An 8,988-nucleotide genomic window follows, 5' to 3' on the forward strand; every position below is an offset into this window, starting at 1 on the left:
CTTTGTTTTAGAATTATCTCAGAAACCATTCTCTGAAGTCTTGCAGAAAGGAGTAGTCCCCAGAGCAGAGGTGGAGAAATGCTCTCCCAGGGCAGGGGCACAAGAACATCTGAGAGCAGAATTGCATTGCTCCCTAAAGCTGCCAGGCTGGTCAAGGATTGCTTGGACAGCAGGGGTGTGGTTAGACCTCTCTATTGTTATTCACAGCTTTAACTTACAGCAGAATGGGAAATAGCACTATAATTGTCCTAGGGAAGGAAATGTTTAAACTCTGTGCAAATACAACCCATGCTGGTGTGCTGTGAGCATTAGTGGACAGTCTGAGATCAAGGATCTCCTGGGTATTCCCATGGGGTACAGCATAAAATCAGAGCTGATGCAGTCAATACCTTATGCTTTCTGACTGATGTCCGTGATGATCAAAACATGCAGAAACTGAGAGGGAGTGGAGATTTTAAGGGAAGTTGCGTCAGCAGTCACAAATGTAAGACCATCCCAAGGAAAAAGGGTGGGGGGATCTAAATGATAAGGACAGTAAATGTACGGATCCCTGAAAAGAGCCAGATTTCCAATGGGTTTCTTTAATTTTCTGGATTGAGGAGTAGTCTTTTAAGAGTCTGGCAGCATTTTGTTAGTGCAGAAGAGGTGCTTCAGAAATGAGACATATAAGGATGCTCTGACTAAAAGCAGAACTCTCTCCTCCATCAAATTTCCTTTCAAATAGTAATAAAATGTAAATATTGAAGTCTCCTCTACTTACAACAGTCCTGCTTTTCTGTTCTTTTTGAGGAGCACTTGAGAAAGACATGCCTTTTTCCTTTGTCTGTAGGAAAGCAATAAAATTACAGTCATCTGAAAAATACTGGCACTAGGTCAAAAAAGGATTACACAGAAACATTTCAGAGAAAAAAAAAAGGAAATTAAATATTTGTTACAGTTCAAGATAACTGAATTAATCTAAATGAGTAGCACATTTATTGTGAATGTCAAAATTTTCAAAGGTAATCTCTTAAAAAAGTCAACAATCAACACTCATATGGTTCAGTCTGTACAGAAAAGAAGTCATAAAATGTGGGGGTTGAATAATCTCTGCTCTTCTGTCTGCCCATTGCTTTCTTTCTTTAAATAAGAGTACATGCTCGTGTGTGTGTGTGTGTGTGTGTAAAACAACACAAATCTATCACAGAGCAGGACTTACATGTCCGTGCATTTACCATGCTTTGCTGACTCCAAAATCTGCAATTCTGAACAACAGTCTTGTTTCTCCCCTACAGTAAGAACTTCCTTTTCTTGCCTAAATCATCACTTAAAACATTTTAGGATTAAAACATTACTAAACTTAAACATTTTCATCTGGAGTGAGCATTGTCCAGTAGGTTTGGGTGGTCAGCTTGGATAATTTGGCTTCTATGAAGCCATTTGCAAAGAAGAAAAATGTATTGTTGTAAGTGATTTAGTTTTTTTCAAAGATTGCTTTCTTGATAATGTCATACAATAAATCCCTAAAAGCTGGTTTATAGGCCAGCTCCACAAGACAAACAGTGAACAAATTGGACTGGGCAAGAAAAGCTTTCCTAAGATAATAAAAACAACTTGTGCCGGCACTGTGAGAAAGAAGACAGCTTTCAAAATGTTTATCTTCAAGCTAAAATACAAGTCCCAGGTCAGAGTTTGAAAAGCAACTGGGAGATTGTTGTCCTTGGTGAGGAGCTGATGCGCAGTGGGGGACAGGGGGGCTGGGCTGGGAGCATCACCAGGTGGGACTGGGGCCGGCTGGGATGGCCCCGAGGAGCTGGGCAGGGATCTCCTTCCTCTGGCACATCCCCCTGGTCTCGGAGGCACATCCTCTGCCAGCTGTGCCACAGCCCCTCCTCACAGCACACCCAGCACCTTGAGCCTCTCCCTTTCTTTCTCCCTTTTGATCCCTCCACCCATTAGCACCTATAGATGATCATGCTGTACAATTCCTTTGCCTCTCCTGCATTTTCTGCGGACCACCCTACCGTTGGGATAGCCAAAATACCCTTTTCTTTGCCAACATATCCCTCTCCTATATCTTCTCTTCATGTTGGCGTCCTGCAACTGATTTAGGCAATGATTTACATTAAAACCTAGGGTGAGAACAGAGACCAACATGGTGAAAAGGCTTAGGTTGAAACCTCTCTTTCAGTCCCTAACCTGAAGAAACTGCCACCTCCTGATTCCAAATTTCCTAGTGTTTCAGTTGCCTGCAATTTGGTGGGATTGTGTATTTTGAAACATTTCATTCACAAGAATAAAGGAAGCAAAGTTCAGTTATTACTGAATGAGCAAGAAATGGAGGAAAAAACCCCTCTTCTCATTAAAAAAACTACTCAGACCTTTCCCTGGCTTTCCCTACAGTCCAAGCAGGACTTCAAGCAGAAGACAGTTTCAGGCAGTATTGACATACATTTGCTATGGGAGTACATCCATGGAATGCAACACATAGCCAGGTCCTGAAGGAAATTTCTGTTGTTAATTGGATAGTTACAGGAATTTGGATGTCACCTAAGGAGCATATGATATTGGGTGTTACTGTCTCAGTCACTCATTAATCCTGCACCTGGTACATTTCTGTGCAGCAAACACCACATGCAGGACCATCATGTCATGAAATAAACAGTCTGAGGAAACCAAGGGTCTGGAGAGGACAAACCCCTTGCCCAGGGTGAGCTCTTGCTATGACAAAACTGTTAGTAGAGGTCTCCTCTGTAAGCCTCAGCCCTGCATGTTTAGCTGTTTGCTGGCTGCAGATGAGAGTCTGGACAAAGCTTGTGAGCCATCCCCTGCTCACTGTTCTGTTCACACAGTTCTGCTGTGCCACCTGCAGAGGCTGTTGGGCTACAAAAAATGCACCTTGCCCCAAAAATGCAAACAAGTTGGACATCTAACTAGAGAATATGGTCACAGTGGATCTAGTTCTGAAGATCAGTTTCTTTGAGAAATGGGGAATAATAGAGCCCAACTAACAACACAAGGGTACAGTAAATATTGGCAATCTCTTCTGAGTCCTTCACAGAAGAGTGACATCTTTGTGCAGGGATCATCTCTTCTGTCTCTTTTTTCTTTTTTGGTTAAGAGTGGCATCTCTGCTTAGTAAATACCTGCTCTGTCCTCAGTGCATTTTGTGCTACTGAACAGCTTTATTGTGACAGGAGATGGCACAGAGGCACAGAAGCCAAAATGTCTTTAGGGCCTCAGAGAAATCACATCAGCTGTATCAGAAATAGTGTATAACATCCAAGAGAAAAAGATTAAAACACCATACTTGTGAAAAACATTGTTAAGAAGAAGTTTCAGGACCTGCCTTGTTTGTTGCATGGTTAGCAGCTACAGCTTAGGCAGAGTAGTTACTGCTACAGCAGCTCTGCAGCCCTTCCTTGCAGACAGAGCAAAACACAAATATTGAAGTATGTTAGAGTCTGTAGCAATATGGGAAAGGGCCAAAATGGATGGTGGCAAATAGTGGGGAAAAGGTCATGAGAAAAAAAGTGAGGGAAGTAAGTTGTATTAAGCAGAAAAACAGGGCATGACCCTACCATTTGGCAAAGTTACAGAAATGTTAACCTTTGGAAATGCTATTAGTTCATTGCTGTTTGGAAAGTTGGCTAGAAAGGCAGCACTCAGGACTGACTCAGTTCTAGGGTTTCTGCTGTGGTAAGCACAGTAACACATGAACACACCTCCTCCCCTCTTGGAGGCACGCTCATGAGGAACAGCCACTAAATACTGTTATTCCTAATATTTTGCTACCCTAGGCAACCAACCATCAACTCCACTCGGCATGACATAGCCTGCAAGAACTAGATTGTCTAGAATCAATTTGCTACTCCAGTTGAGTTTGATTTTATGATCTTAACACTTGTCATTTTGGGAAGGAACAAAACATTCACTGTTCCCAGGGTATGTAATGCTACTGGGAAGCCATAAATTTTAATTTGGTGCTTTATTTCCCTCATGAAGAGATGTTGTTCATATGTGCTGTCACAGCTGGGGGTTCCTCTTTTTTTCCTTATCCCTTCATTAAGTTGGAATATACTCAGATACACGACAGCTTTTGTTTCCATCAATGATGGATGTTAAAGTGAGAGTTTTGGTCTGGTTTTCTTGGACTAGGAATAGTTTCACATGAAATTTTCTGCTGGATGAGCTGGCACTCCTGGCTCCCTCTCCAAGCTCTGCCAATCACTATTATTTTTTTCTCTTCAGCATTCAGCTTGAATTTGAAGTGGCAGGACATAGAGATTGATGGTTTTATTCTTTAGAGGAAAGGAACTAATTCCGAGTGCATGCAGGAGCACAAAAGAGACTTGGGGAAGAGAAATGCCCTGCCAATTTATCCAAGTGTTTTTCAGGAATTGAAAGTGGAAACAGAACACTTACTAAAATATTTGTATTTTTTATTTTAATGACTATCTTAACTTATTGGAAAACCCATACTCTATGGAGTCTCCTGTAAGATGTATTGCTTCATATTTAGGAAAAAATACCTGGATGTCTAAAAGTTTAGAAAAAGTATCTGCTTTTCATTCTTTTCCATAGTATTTTCCACTTGAAAAAAATTTATAATGACAAAAAATATAGGTACATACAGCAGAAGGCTCAGTTAATAGAAGTATGCCTACAGCAGCCTGTGAAAGAAGACAGGTTTTACACCAAAGGAAATTTTAATGACAGAAGTCAAAGTTCAAAGGACTATCTTTTAGGTTTTCTTACAATTTGATGATATGGAATAAAGGTATATGCCGTCTGTAATGTCAGAAACCCTGTTTAGCTCTCGTTTGAGAAGTAGACTCAAGCTTCAGTCAGATTGGCTCAAGCTTTTAATATTTTTCAATACTCAGTGGTCTTAGCATTTTGAGGACTGAAAAGGAGGAAATGTATGTTTTCCTCCAAGTCTAGGTCCCTATAGAGTAATTTATGTCCTTAAAAATATGCAAATTAATTTTACAAATGGATTTGGATAAGAATCAAGTTTTAATGGTCATCAATTTCATGACCTTCTAGATAGAAGAACTGACCTCTCTTACTGCTTAATAGACTCTGAAATCCAGCTGACATGTGGAGTTCGCTATGTTCAATGGTGAAAGGAAGTTATTATTTTTGGTGGGGTTTATTTGTTCCCATCCCTGAAGACCACATGAAACCTGGCTACTGTCCTGGGACTTGTAGTTCAAGTTATTGTCTTTATAGTCCCCGGAGTTAATCTAATAGCCTGGGATCTTGACTGCAGAAAACATTTGAAGAAAAATAAATTTATGTTGTATTTCCTGCATATTTGTGATAGTTGTTTGGCAAACCTAACAGCATCCCTCCTCTTGTACTGTGGGACAGTAATCTTTCAGCTTTTGATGATCTTTTACAGAAGGAAATCTGAATTAAAAAATAGTGTTTCAAAATAAAGGTCAAGATTTACTCAGAATAGGATCAAAGCAGAATTTAAAAGACAGATACAGCATAGAAAGTTTTTCACAGAAAGAGTGACAAAGTTCTGGAATGGTCTGCCCAGGGATATTGTGGAGTCACCATCCCTGGATGGGGCACTTGGCACCATGGTTTAGTTGAGGAGTTAGGGCTGGGTTGGACTCGATGATCTTTAAGGTCTCTTCCAACCTTGTGATTCTGTGAATAGGTGTAGTCATTTGCTCTGCTGTGGTCTTTACACTTCTACAGGAAAGCTGCCAAACCATGAACCATTCCACACCAAATGGCAAGGGCACAGGGTCTGAACTCGTGGTGGGAGCCAGGCTGGATGGGGCTTTGAGCAACCTGGTCTGTTGGGAGGTGTCCTTGCCCATGGCAGGGGGGCTGGAGCTAGCCAATCTTTAAGGTCCCTTCCAACCCAAACCACTCTATGTTCCTATGATCCTAAAGATGTGTGAAGTCTCTTCTGCTGCTCAGGCAATCAAAACAATGATTTGCTCTAAGGGAAGCAGAGATTTGAAAGTCTGTTCATTAGGAAGCCCCTTACCTTGTGTGTTGCGTATTTGCCCACGTGCAAGGCCTTGCACAACCACACCCTGTAACATCAGTGAGCTCTGGCCTCACACCAGTGTGCTGTACCATAGAAAGGGGGTGGGTGCCTCAAACACCACAAACAGGCCTTCAGGCAAAGAGGGAATTGCTCTTTTCTGGATATTTCTGCTTTCGTTGGATAATCCAAAAAGGAGTAAAACTAATCTTCTACATGTCTTCTAACCTAAAAAAGGAAAGTTTAGAGATTGTTTTTTTATTCTTCCCCAAATTAACACAGAATGGCAGGATCAGGATCTCCGAGCTTACCTTTCTTACCCTTCCTTCTCCAACATGGAATGACTCCAGAGCTTTGCATGGCAAGGATTGGCCTCCACAGCTGTTGACACAGGGTGCTGTCTCACTGCTCCAAGAGCAGCTTCCAGTGGGACACACACTGTTTCCTCAGGCCCCAGTGTGTGTCCCACTGGGTGCTGCTGGACACCTGCAACACCCCACAAACCTCCTCTGCCCCAGCATCAGGTGTGGGGAGACTTCAGGGGACACAGAAATCTGTAGTTTGGGTTGCCATTTTAGAAGTTGGGCCATTGTGTGCTGCCTATTGGCATAAAAGTGAGTTCTTAAAGACACAACACAAACTACATCTATTTTTTTAATAGTTAACTCTTATGAATACAAATAATTAATGCCTCAAAATACAGTAGCTCAGTGAAAGCCCTAAAAGGACTAAGGGAAACTACAATTAATTCTTTTTTAAGACATTCCTCCAACTACTATGTACTAATGCTCATTTTCATCTGCTTCTCTTTGAAAAACAAAAACAACTGGTTACAGTTCTCAACCAATTTAATAAATTTTTGTGCCTTCATTTGGAACCCCCTTCATGTATTTGCCAACTAATTTAAAAGAATTATTGCATTGCAAAAATATTCAGAAAACCTGGATGCAATTGATTCCTGTAAGAGACACTGTTCTACATGAAAATAAATTATCTATTTTTAACCCTTTAATCCCTGCTGGTCTGTACCAAAACTATTTCCACATGCATCTTAAAAAAAAAAATAATCAAAAATCACTGCATTAAGCAGCTGCCCATCTGAAAAGTGTATTTTTAATTGCAGATTCACTGTTATTCTGTGCATGCACTCTGGATTTTTTTCAGTGCTGAGGAACAGTAACAGACTTTGATGTGGATGACCCCCTCTTTCCCACCCAACCCTATTCATTCTGAGCAATTGGCTTTGCCTCGGGGTCAAAGCTTTCTTGGATGACACCTGATACAACCCAGGTAAGAGTTTTAGAAGTATATGTATGGTATTTATAAATAATTACAACTGTAGACACACAGGATTCATCACTAGAGCCACAGTCAAAACAACTGGGGTGTCTCCATGGGTAGAAGGGGCTCACTCCTGAGGGGGCATTTAAAGTAATTTCTGAGTAATAAAGCTCTAGATAACTCAGGTTTTGCCTGTCCAAGTTGGTTTTTATTTCATCCCTTTGTTAGAGACGGAAAAAAAAAAGCCTTTAATATTACCTAATATGAAAAAAGAGATCAAACCCAGAAGAGAAGTGATATGAGAGAGCTTTGATGGACAAAGATTTTGAGGTGCTTGAGCTCTCCCATCCATCACAACCATTTTGGTCTTCTATAAAAAAACACAGTTTCTGGGCTATGAACAGGATGCTGAGAGAAGGACTGAGCTGAAACAGCTTTCTCATCCTGGCTACTTATTTGATCTTGAGATGAAATGAAATACTGAATTGCACCATCCTTTCTGGAAAGTTGCAGAAAATCCTCACATATTTGGATCATGAAATTTGAGTTACTCTGTTCCTTCAGACTGCTTTTTCATTCTCTGCTTTACTCTTGTTGTGTCCTGAATGTCTTTTTGATTTTATTTCTTAAAAACTGGACTTAGCTAGTCAGAATAGCAGCTCTGCTGTAGGCCCATGATGAAAAGATGACTAGAATGGATCAAGCAAGCTGATGCTGGTAGATGTTACACTCATCTCACAGTGTCTAAAAATGCTTTAAAAAAATCTTCCTGTGCGGACACATTGCTACTGTAGAAAAAACTGCATTTCTTTAAGAAGAGACCCAATGCAATAAATAAAAACTGTGCTTTGTCTTTTGTCACTGCACCTACTTTGCAAACTACCTTGAACTCATTATTTTGACCAACATCAAACTGGCTCTGACTTTTAAAGCTGGCACAAAATGGTTTCAGGCCATATCCCCTATCCTTTCTCAGTTCTCATTACTCCATAAAATTTTACTTGCTCTTGCAGGAATTTGATGAGACCAGTGTCGCAAAGAACTGTAGTACAGCCGAGTTGAATTTGCACAAGGTGATTTGTGGGTGCTGTTTACATTGCTGACCTCTGTGAATATCATTTAGAAGCATGGGATTTTGGGTTGGGGTTTTCTGTATGTTGATTTCTTGGAAAACGTAACAATGTAATTGCTTTTCTGCTTTTCTCAGTCTTAGTGCTTCAGAAAGTGGCCTTTGGTGGTTTACTCCCCTGGGCTCTGTTCCCACTACCTACCTCACATGGACATGAGAATGAATCAGGTTTGACATATCTGGCTCTTCCAGATTTAGAGCACTGAAAGAAAAATGTCATGCTGAATTTGACAGCTCTTTGTCTGCGTATGCCATGATCCCCCAAGGCTTCTATCTCCATCAAGCAGTCTAACACCCTGTCAATTATTTTCCCAGATTTGTTTCAGCAACCCCAGCTGCCTTTCTGCCAGGTAACTTCTCCCATTACCTACAGGCTGCTAAACAGATTGCCCTGAACATCTTTAACAAACACACAACAATCTGGCCCCAGTCCCACCTCACTTCATCCCACAGAGTAATCACCATCCTCCTCTGCAAGCTCATTTTCTGGACTTGAGATGGTAAAGAATGTGTGTCTTGGAGCCCCTCAGCTTGGTAGGTCCATTAGTCACTGCACCTGTCAGCAGAGCAGACAACTGCCATGGAA

The sequence above is a fragment of the Zonotrichia leucophrys genome, chromosome 2, assembly GCF_028769735.1.
Source record: "Zonotrichia leucophrys gambelii isolate GWCS_2022_RI chromosome 2, RI_Zleu_2.0, whole genome shotgun sequence".
NCBI classification, from domain to species: Eukaryota; Metazoa; Chordata; class Aves; order Passeriformes; family Passerellidae; genus Zonotrichia; species Zonotrichia leucophrys.